Genomic DNA, 10,915 nt, shown 5'->3' on the forward strand with positions numbered 1-10,915 from the left:
TTTACAGTATACTAAAATGAACTAATATTATGTAGAACATACACTCATTAAGTATGTAGTATACAGTATGTTAGTATGGGTATTTGAACACAGCTCAGGTGTTCCTAATGTTTTCTACACTCAATGTATATCATACTGCATCTGTAATGCTCAAGGAATGACATTCATGAGAGCAACATTACTTTGATTTGAAGCCATATAAATTTGTTTACAAAGTATCTAATGCAAACAATAACAAACAAACAAGTATGAAATGTCCTTGTATTTATGACAAGATCTTATCAATTCACAGGGTATACTATTCATTAATAAAAATTAGACTGTGGAAATCTCAAGGTTACTTGCGTAACCCCAGTTTTATGATATTACGAGTGAGATATCTCACAGTGGGATTTACCAGAATCTCTAAAGCAGTGTTCACATTGGCAGTTTGAAGTGACTCAAATCATATCTATTTGCTTATCCGATTCTAATCTGTTATTTTTCTTGAATAGCCAAAAAGCACATGTAACCGGATATTTCAAGCCACATTTAAAACCACTTTCGTAGGTGGTTTGAAGTCTGATACAAATCCGATTCCTGGCCATGTGACTTGTGTCTGAACGGTCAAATCTGATTTATTTGCCCTCGTGGTTTTTAGACTGTTATTCAGTCTCTTGTTGCTTGCTAGCTACTCTGTTGACAGTTTGACAAGAACATGTGGTAGCTAACTAGCTTGTTAAAGTGAGGGAAAAAAGTATTGCTGCTGATTTTGTACATTTGCCCACTGATAAAGAAAGGATCAGTCTATAATTTTAATGGTAGGTATACTTGAACAGTGAGCAACAGAATAGCAAACAAAAAAAATCCAGAAAAACGCATGTCAAAAATGTTATAAATTGATTTGCATTTTAATGAGGGAAATAAGTATTTGACCCCCTCTCAATCAGAAAGATTACTGGCTCCCAGGTGTCTTTTATACAGGTAACGAGCTGAGATTAGGAGCACACTCTTGAAGGGAGTGCTCCTAATCTCAGCTTGTTAACTGTATAAAAGACACCTGTCCACAGAAGCAATCAATCAATCATATTCCAAACTCTCCACCATGGCCAAGACCAAAGACCTCTCCAAGGATGTCAGGGACAAGATTGTAGACCTAAACAAGGCTGGAATGGGCTACAAGACCATCGCCAACCAGCTTGGTGAGAAGGTGACAACAGTTGGTGTGATTATTCGCAAATGGAAGAAACACAAAAGAACTGTCAATCTCCCTCGGCCTGGGGCTCCATGCAAGATCTCACCTCGTGGAGTTGCAATGATCATGAGAATGGTGAGGAATCAGCCCAGAACTATCTTGTCAATGATCTCAAGGCAGCTGGGACATAGTCACCAAGAAAACAATTGGTAACACACTACGCCGTGAAGGCCTGAAATTCTGCAGCGCCCGCAAGGTCCCCCTGCTCAAGAAAGCACATATACATGCCCGTCTGAAGTTTGCCAATGAACATCTGAATGAAAGTGTTGTGGTCAGATGAGACCAAAATGGAGCTCTTTGGCATCAACTCAACTCGCCGTATTTGGAGGAGGAGGAATGCTGCCCATGACCCCAAGAAAACCATCCCCAACGTCAAACATGGAGGTGGAAACATTATGCTTTGGGGTGTTTTTCTGCTAAGGGGACAGGACAACTTCACCGCATCAAAGGGACGATGGACGGGGCCATGTACCGTCAAATCTTGGGTGAGAACCTCCTTCCCTCAGCCAGGGCATTGAAAATGGGTCGTGGAGGGGTATTCCAGCATGACAATGACCCAAAACACACGGCCAAGGCAACAAAGGAGTGGCTCAAGAAGAAGCACATTAAGGTCCTGGAGTGGCCTAGCCAGTCTCCAGACCTTAATCCCATAGTGAATCTGTGGAAGGAGCTGAAGGTTCGAGTTGCCAAACGTCAGCTTCGAAACCTTAATGACTTGGAGAAGATCTGCAAAGAGGAGTGGGACAAAATCCCTCCTGAGATGTGTGCAAACCTGGTGGCCAACTACAACAAACATCTGACCTCTGATTGCCAACAAGGGTTTTGCCACCAAGTACTAAGTCATGTTTTGCAGAGGGGTCAAATACTTATTTCCCTCATTAAAATGCAAATCAATTTATAACATTTTTGACATGCGTTTTTCTGGATTTTTTTGTTGTTATTCTGTCTCTCACAGTTCAAATAATCTTACCACTAAAATTATAGACTGATCATTTCTTTGTCAGTGGTCAAATGTACAAAATCAGCAGGGGATCAAATACTTTTTTCCCCCTCACTGTAATTGTTTACAAACAAATTTGTGAATGTGCTAGAAAGCTAAACAGCTACAGACTCATTTTGAAAGTTGGATCATCTTATCCTTTGAGGCTTTAAAAAAAAAGTGTTCTTACCCTATGATTTTGAACATTCAAAGCAACTGGGAAACGTCCATGGCACCTTAGCTTGCTACATTAGAAAGGGGGATACCTAGTCAGTTGTACAACTGAAAGCAATCAACTGAAATGTGTCTTCCGCATTTAACCCAACCACCTCTCAATCAGATATGCGCGAGGGGCTCGGGGAACCAGTGGGTTAACTGCCTTGCTCAGGGGCAGAACGACAGATTTTTAGCTTGTCAGCTGGGTATTCGATCCAGCAACCTTTTGGTTACTGGCCCAACGCTCTAACCACTATGCTACCACCACCAATAATCAGCCTACACTGTACACCAATGCACACACCCGCAAAGGACCAGTCTGAACACACAAATCCGATTTGGTCACTTGTAACTTGCTGATTGGACAGTCAAGAGTCCAAAACAAACTTGCAAAACAGAACTGATTTGAGCATTAAGGCCTGCAGTGTGAACAAGGCTTAAGTAACTCAAATAACTAATCATACACGTCTGTCGGAGAAAGACAGGTCAAGTGGCAAATGAATGAGCCCCTCCTCTCATACTAAAGCGACACTTGCCTGCCCTCTGGTCATTCTCAATCATGCCGAACTTCCTCTCACATTTGCGAGTAGGTTAATGTGGTGAGATATTGCACTCATATCAGAGAATCGGGTTTACACAAGTAAATTTAAGTTCTCTTTCAATTATTTGTTTCATTATCTCATGGCCAACTACCGTATCAGACATGCTCTCTGAAGCCATGCAGTTACAACTATCAACCCTCAGAGGCCCAGACATTGAGGACAGCATGCGCCAAAGTCGCAGTGACATCTAGCCGGTAGTACCTCAGAATAGAATGAGGGGACGCCCAACAAGCCACATCACAAACCTCCTTTAAGAAGATGCCCTTAAAAGTGCCCAAGAGGTAGCTATAATTCTGGTGGAGTGAGCCCTCAGGCCCTGTAACCCCTTAATAGTATAGGCAAATGTACTAGACACAAATGGTGGAGTCGCTCCTCTTCCGTAGAAGGGAAAGGCAGCAGGTGGAATGCCATCATCTCCAACGCAACACAATTGTAATTGCCGCTGACCTTAGCTTGTTGCCCAACCCCGCCTTTATGCCCAACTTTGGAAAAGCCCTGGGCAAACTGTAGGCACGAATGGTGAACTGACAGTGCATGTAGTTCACTCACTCGCTTTGCAGATGTAAGGGAGACCAGTAAAGCGGTCTTAAAGGAGCGATACAGTGCCTTCAGAAAGTATTCACACCCCTTGACATTTCTAAATTTTGTTGGTGTTACAAAGTGGGATTAAACAGATTTAATTAAACGGATTTTGGTCAATGATGTACACAAAATACTGTCAAAATGGAAGAAAAATTCTAACATTTATTTAAAACAAATGTATGACAAATAAAGCTATTAATCTTTTTGGGTAAATTAAGAGTTTTGCACACCTAGTTTATACATTATTTAGTGATTATTCTTTAAAATAATTCTTCAAGCTCTGTCAAGTTGGTTATTTATCATTGCTAGAAAGCCATTTTCAAGTCTTATAATACAGTTTCAAGACGATTTAAGTCAAAGCTGTAACTAGGACACTCAGGAAAATTCTACATCATCTTGGTAAGCAACTCCAGTGTAGATTTGTGTCTTGTGTTTTAGGTTATTATCCTGCAGAAAGGTGAATTTGTCTTCCATGTCCGTTGGAAAGAAGACTGGTTTTCCTCTAGGATTATGCCTGTGTTTAGCTGTATTCCTTTTATTTTTATATTTAAAAAAATAAACAAACACCCTAGTCCTTGCTGAAGACAAGCTTACCCATAACATGATGCAGCCACCACCATGCTTGAAAAAATGAAGAGTGGTACAGTGATGTGTTGTGTTGGATTTGCCCCAAACATAACGCTTTGTATTCAGGACAAAAAAAGTGTACTCCAGCAACTGAGATAGGAAGGACGCCAGTATCTTTGTAGTGACTGCGTGTATTGATACACCATCCAAAGTGTAATTAATAACTTCACCATGCTCAAAGCTATATTCAATGTGTGCTTTTTTATTTTTTACCCACCTACCAATAGGTGCCCTTCTTTGCAGGCATTGAAAAACATCCCTGGTCTTTGTGTTTGAATCGGTGATTGAAATTTACTACTCGATTGAGGGACCTTACAGATAATTGTATGTGTGGGGTACAGATATGGGGTAGTCATTCAAAAGTCATGTTAACCACTATTATAGAACGAGTCCATGCAACTTATGTGATTTGTTAAGCACATGTTTTATCCTGAACTTATTTAGGCTTGCCATAACAAAAGGGGTTGAAAACTTTGACTCAAGACATTTCAGCTTTTCATTTTTTATAAATTTCAAAATGTTTCCAAAAACAAAATTTCACTTTGACATTATGGGGTATTGTGTGTGGATTAGTGACAACATTTCATTGTAATCATTCTGAAGGCACTTTAAATTTCATCTCCACACTTTCCAGCAGCTCAAAAGGCTGCATTGAAATAGCCCCAAGCAAGACTAAAGGCCTGGAATTTGGACATAAGCGACACACCCCCTTCATGAAACCACATAACAGTGGGTGTTTTCCCACCTTGTTATTGTGGAAGCCTATATGACAGGACGAGATAACGGCTACATAGACCTTAACAGTGGAGAAAGCCTTCCCTCTGTCCAAAACATCCTGCAGAAAGCAGAAAACCTTGGATACAGAGCATTGGTAAGGAATTATCCATTTTTGGTCCCACCACTTCTCAGAATCGACCACTTGTTTGCTTCGGTCAGCATATCCCTGTGTAATGGGAGTTGCCAAGGCTAGTCGTACAGACTGAGAATTATGTCCACTAGCCAGAGCTTGCCTTGTCACTGAGGGGCCATCAATATGAAGGATAATCATTCTTCCCTCACTCCGGCAAGAGTGGAGAGTATGAGGCTGAGGGAAGGAAAAGAGTGCCACATTGGCGGGTAATGTATGCGACCACAGTCATAATGTCTGTTCTGATCAAGACGTGACAATTTCGAAGGGAGGGTAGAAAGTGTTTCAGTGAAAGAAACTGTCAGGAATTCAAGGTAATTTAAGAGAGCAATGTAGAGATGTGTGGTCCACATTCCATTTCTTGCATTCCCCTTGTGTACAGCGACCCGGCCTGTGAGCTTTTATTTCTTTCATCACATTCCCAGTGGGTCAGAAGTTTACATACTCAATTAGTATTTGGTAGCATTGCTTTTAAAATTGTTTAACTTGGGTAAAAGGTTTTGGGTAGCCTTCCACAAGCTTCCGACAATAATTTGGGTAAATTTTAGCCCATTTCTCCTGACAGAGCTGGTGTAACTGAGTCAGGTGTGTAGGTCTCCTTGCTCGCACACGCTTTTTCAATTCCGCCCACAAATTTTCTATGGGATTAAGGTCAAGCTTTGTGATGGCCACTCCAATACCTTGACTTTGTTGTCCTTAAGCCATTTTGCCACAACTTTGGAAGTATACTTGGGGTCATTGTTCATTTGGAAGACCCATTTGCGACCAAGCTTTAACTTCCTGACTGATGTCTTGAGATGTTGCTTAAATATATCCACATAATGTCATCTATTTTGTGAAGCACCCCCACAAGATGATGCTGCCACCCCCTTGCTTCATGGTTGGGATGGTGTTCTTCTAGAGCCGGAAGGCTTGCAAGCCTCCCCCTTTTTCCTCCAAACATAACGATGGTCATTATGGCCAAACAGTTCTATTTTTGTTTCATCACACCAGAGGACATTTCTCCAAAAAGTACGATCTTTGTCCCCATGTGCAGTTGCAAACGGTAGTCTGGCTTTTCTATGGCAATTTTGGAGCAGTGGCTTCTTCCTTGCTGAGCGGCCTTGCAGGTTACATCAATATAGGACTCGTTTTACTGTGGATATAGATACTTTTGCACCCGTTTCCTCCAGCATCTTCATAAGGTCCTTTGCTGTTGTTCTGGGATTGATTTGCACTTTTCGCACCAAAGTACGTTCATCTCTAGGAGACAGAACATGTCTCCTTCCTGAGCGGTATAACGGCTGTGTGGTCCCATGGTGTTTATACTTGCGTACTACTGTTTATCTGTACAAACGTGGTACCTACAGGCGTTTGGAAATTGCTCCCAAGGATGAGCCAGACTTGTGGTCTACAATTGTTTTCTGAGGTCTTCGCTGATTTCTTTTGATTTTTCCATGATGTCAAGCAAAGAGGCACTGAGTTTGAAAGTAGGCCTTGAAATACATCCACAGGTACACCTTCAATTGACTCAAATGATGTCAATTAGCCTATCAGAAGCTTCTAAAGCCAAGACATAATTTTCTGGAATTTTCCAAGCTGTTTAAAGGCACAGTCAACTTAGTGTATGTAAACTTCTGACACACTGGAATTGTGATACAGTGAGTTATATGTGAAAAAATCTGTCTGTAAATAATTGTTGGAAAAATGACTTGTGTCATGGACAAAGTAGATGTCCTAACTGACTTTCAAAACTATAGTTTGTTAACAAGAAATTTGTGGAGTGGTTGAAAAACGAGTTTTAATGACTCCAACCTAAGTATATGTAAACTTCCGACTTCAACTGTATCTGAAAATAACCATCCTTTAGGTCGACTGAGGTGAACCAGTTGCCTCAATGAATAGAGCGAGACAGCACGTTGAACATAAGCATACAGAATGTGAACTTCTTCAGATAGCTGTTGAGGACCCGTAGGTCTCCTCCCCCTTTTTGGGAACCAGGAATCACCAGGAATAGAAGCCGAAATGGCTCTCTGCTGCTGGTATCGCCCTGATAGTCCCATAAAAGAGAGGAGATTTCCGGCTCTAGTATGCATGCAGAGTCACGTCACCCCTGATTTCAAAATGTTGTTGAAAACGGGTGGTCCCAGAGCAAACTGCAGTCTGTACCCCTTTGAAACCGTGGACGGGACCTAGGGCTGGACTGCGAACGTACGCCAGTTCCCTGCTTTGGTGGCGAGTAGCCTACAGGTTGGTAGACACTTGCTCACCAGTGGTGCCAAAGGCGATGGAGCAAGTATCCTTTCTATTGTATTTTTGCTTTGTACTTGGCATGATGCCTGGATACAGCAGACACTTTTTATTGAAAAGGGCAGTGATGGGTGTTAGTTTCAACTTGCATTGTATCAAGAGGACAACTTGTATTAGACAGCCAGCTACATTTTGGATTGTTGCATTTTGCTTCAAGTGGGTCACCAATGTGGAAAGGTAAACGCAACACTATTTTGTTAATCACTCATATTGATTAGGGATGCACCGATATCCGGTGAAGTTATCTACCCACCTCGTTCCTTTCTTTTAGCATGTGCATGTAGTAAGTACACCATCATGCTTTCAGGATACGTGTCTTTTCAGATCGCACAATGATTGTTTAGTTGTGGACACTACATCACCGCACTCCCTCTCTTACTCTTGGTCCTCATCTTTGTAAGTCACCTTGAATTTGCACCTGTGTGTTTTATCAGTTTCTTTATGAAAATATTTTGCAAACTCCATGGCAGTAGCTAAAGAAAGGGGCTATAGCAGTGTAGCAGTATAGCTTCCGTCCCTCTCCTCGCCCCTACCTGGGCTCGAACCAGGGACCCTCTGCACACATCGACAACAGTCTCCCACAAAGCATCGTTACCTATCGCTCCACAAAAGCAGCGGCCATTGCAGAGCAAGGGAAACAACTACTTCAAGGTCTCAGAGCGAGTGACGTCACCGATTGAAAGGCTATTAGTGCGCACCCCGCTAACTACCTAGCCATTTCACACCAGTTACAGCAGCAAAAACTATACAAGTAGACTACAAATGCATGCTGGGCCGGGCATGCCCTGAGCTCGTGAAGTGACCACTACTGGAGCGAAATTGGAGTGGGCGAGAAGGTTAATGATGCTCCAGCCTTTGGGAATCTCGCTCCGCGCTCCAGTCAAATTGGGCACGCTCCGCTCCTCGCTCTGCTCCACATACTGTGGGTAGAAGAGAATCAAGTAAAGACAGTGGTCTAGATTCTAGGAGGCTGCAGAAACGGGGAAGAAACAAATCAGTTGCTTTGTTATTTAACTTAAAACGAATCACGACCCGACATAGTATATTAACACTGACAAGGGTTGGTTGTTAATTGACTCAAATCCATGTATCGGTGTGAGGCAAGTGACTTATAGAGAGCCAGCCCTGACTTCTCCATGCCATTGGAGTTCGAAAATGAGAGCAAGAGTTCAAAGTCCTACAACCTCCAGCGCAGTATGACAAAATCAACAGTACTAAACCAAAGATATTAAACTGTTTTAAGCAATTGATCTTGTGTCATTGGCTATAAAGTTGTTTATTAACATCAACAATCTGAGGTCAAAAGGATGTGTAACCCCCCCAATTCGAGGTCAAAACATGAGTTTGTGTAAGTAGTTGATGATGATGATTCTACAAGTGTAGAGAATCACTGTACCATCGAAACCGCTGTGAAATATATTTTCAATAACCGAAAGTAAAAATGACAAGAACTACTGGAAGCATAGAAAAAGAGCACATATTACACATAAAACGCTTCTTAGACATGCTTTCAATGAGAATGACATATACAATTCTAATTTCCATTTGGTGAGGTCAATACCAAAAAATTGAACAAATTATTCAATATTTTAATCTAGGGTTATAGTAAATTAAGCAAATCCACAGATTGTTGGAACAATCACATATTGATCGCTAGTTTAACCATTTTGAGAGACTAAAAATGCTCGTATTCACAATTGAAACGGGAGCTCTAGAAATAGTTTCCATAGTGACTGTGCAGCAGCACCCTTTGCCCTCCCTACTCCGAGTACGATTGTGTGATGTTTAGCTGTGGTTATATTCACATTTTCTGAAATGACGTTATTATCTATGGCCACTCTTTCCACTTTATGCGTCAGGACAGACAAACTACAGAGACAAGCCTACCATAACCTACACATATGCTTAAACATATGTATGTATATTAAATTAGCCAACAATTTAGAACTACAGGAGCGAAAGGTAACAGAAGCTGGTCGTCAGAAGTCCTAAAAAAAAAAGAAGCATTTCCTTATAGCTTCATACAGTAGCCTAAAGCCGATACTGTGTTGCCCTACATAGCCCAGTCAAACGTGAGCTTCACACCAAAGACTCTATGAAAAACCTGCTGTTTCTCAGAAAACTGGAGCTTATCAACTTCACCGGCGAGAGTAGTACTTGTATACTTACCGTTTGCAGACAGTCATTTGCCAGCCGGTATCCCTATTTGTCACGGTCGTATCTCCTCAATAATCGCAGTTCACTTCAGCTCGACATTGAATCGTCTCGCGGCACTATGATCTGACCATGTGACCAGGTAAACCGCTCTTCCACGTGATACAATATTATAGTCAAAGATGATGGATAAATAAAGATGTCCCACTCAGTCCGTTTAACATTTAAAAAACTGTCAGTTCCGGTCTGCTTAACGGGGTGGCTCTCCCATAGGCAACAATGTATTACAGCTGGGTCTGGTCCGTCAAATACAGTCATTGGTCTGGGCTGTTTGACACTGGGCACATACGTCAATTCAACGTCTATTCCAAGTTGGTGACGTGGAAACAACGTTGATTCAACCAGTGTTTGCCGAATGTGTTAGTTCATTGACTGTATATGAATCAGAAAAACGAGGGAGTGGGATGCCTCGCTTCCTCTTCCAACTCTGTTTTTGACCAATATCATGTTCCACACAGATTCACTCTGGAGTAGCAGAGTGCGCTCTGGGCGTGTGTAAATTAGGAGCATTGTTAGATTGTCCGTTCGTAAATTCCGTGTATTTCGCACTAGGAGCGCACACTGGGCGCTCTGGCCGAGGAGTAGGGTTGATCCGTGCGTTCTGACTTCATAACGGCAGTCAAGCAGCCAAGCTAACTGGCTAAAGTTGGCTAGCTTGCTAGCTACTTCCAGACACAATTGAGAAAACACCTCTGAACATTTATCTCGCCCTAGCAGAGCTTGTTAGTGTGTTCATGTTACCAAGAGGGTTCGTGCCTTTAACTGTGTTACTGGCAACAATTTAATAAAAACATTTAGCCAATGTGTACTTATACACGTCATAACAAACTGAGTTTGGGCATTCATAAATTCTTCAATTATTCTGCGCTCTGGCACTCTCAACCAGAGTGCTCTGAAATCGGAGTAGATTGCCAGGGTGAGTTTAAGAACACACCCTTACTCTGGCCGTGTATTTATCAATAAAACATCACAAAACGGTGCAAACACAAAGTTTGATTTGGTTGCTGGGGGGCAAGAAGACCCCAGCTCCACTAGAACCATTGACAACTGCATGCCGTTTTCAAGGGATTGTTAAATAAATGTTATAACTATTTGGTTTTAATATAATCACCTCTTAAAGAGCACAGTCGGAACCACAGGAGGCTGGTTGCACCTTAATTGGGGAGAACGGGCTCTCGGTAATGGCTGGAGAGGAATGGTTAAATGGTGTCAAATACATCAAAACATGGTTTCCATTTGTTTGATGCCTTTCTATTTGAGTCTTT

General features: G+C 41.9%; 1 protein-coding gene across 3 annotated transcripts in view; it reads right to left on the reverse strand.

The window, feature by feature from the left end:
- Window positions 1-9,733, reverse strand: part of LOC115154573 (phosphatidate phosphatase LPIN2) — a 49,416-nt gene extending 39,683 nt beyond the window's left edge. For 2 of the 3 annotated variants that reach the window (XM_029700947.1, XM_029700930.1), the window contains exon 1: window positions 9,606-9,732. The gene's annotated coding sequence lies outside the window, so the exon portion shown is untranslated. Of the gene's footprint in view, window positions 1-9,605 lie in introns of all 3 variants that reach the window. The other variant, XM_029700940.1, reaches the window with a different exon arrangement.
- Window positions 9,734-10,915: the final 1,182 nt, after the last annotated feature.

The sequence above is a fragment of the Salmo trutta genome, chromosome 2, assembly GCF_901001165.1.
Source record: "Salmo trutta chromosome 2, fSalTru1.1, whole genome shotgun sequence".
Classification (NCBI taxonomy): domain Eukaryota; kingdom Metazoa; phylum Chordata; class Actinopteri; order Salmoniformes; family Salmonidae; genus Salmo; species Salmo trutta.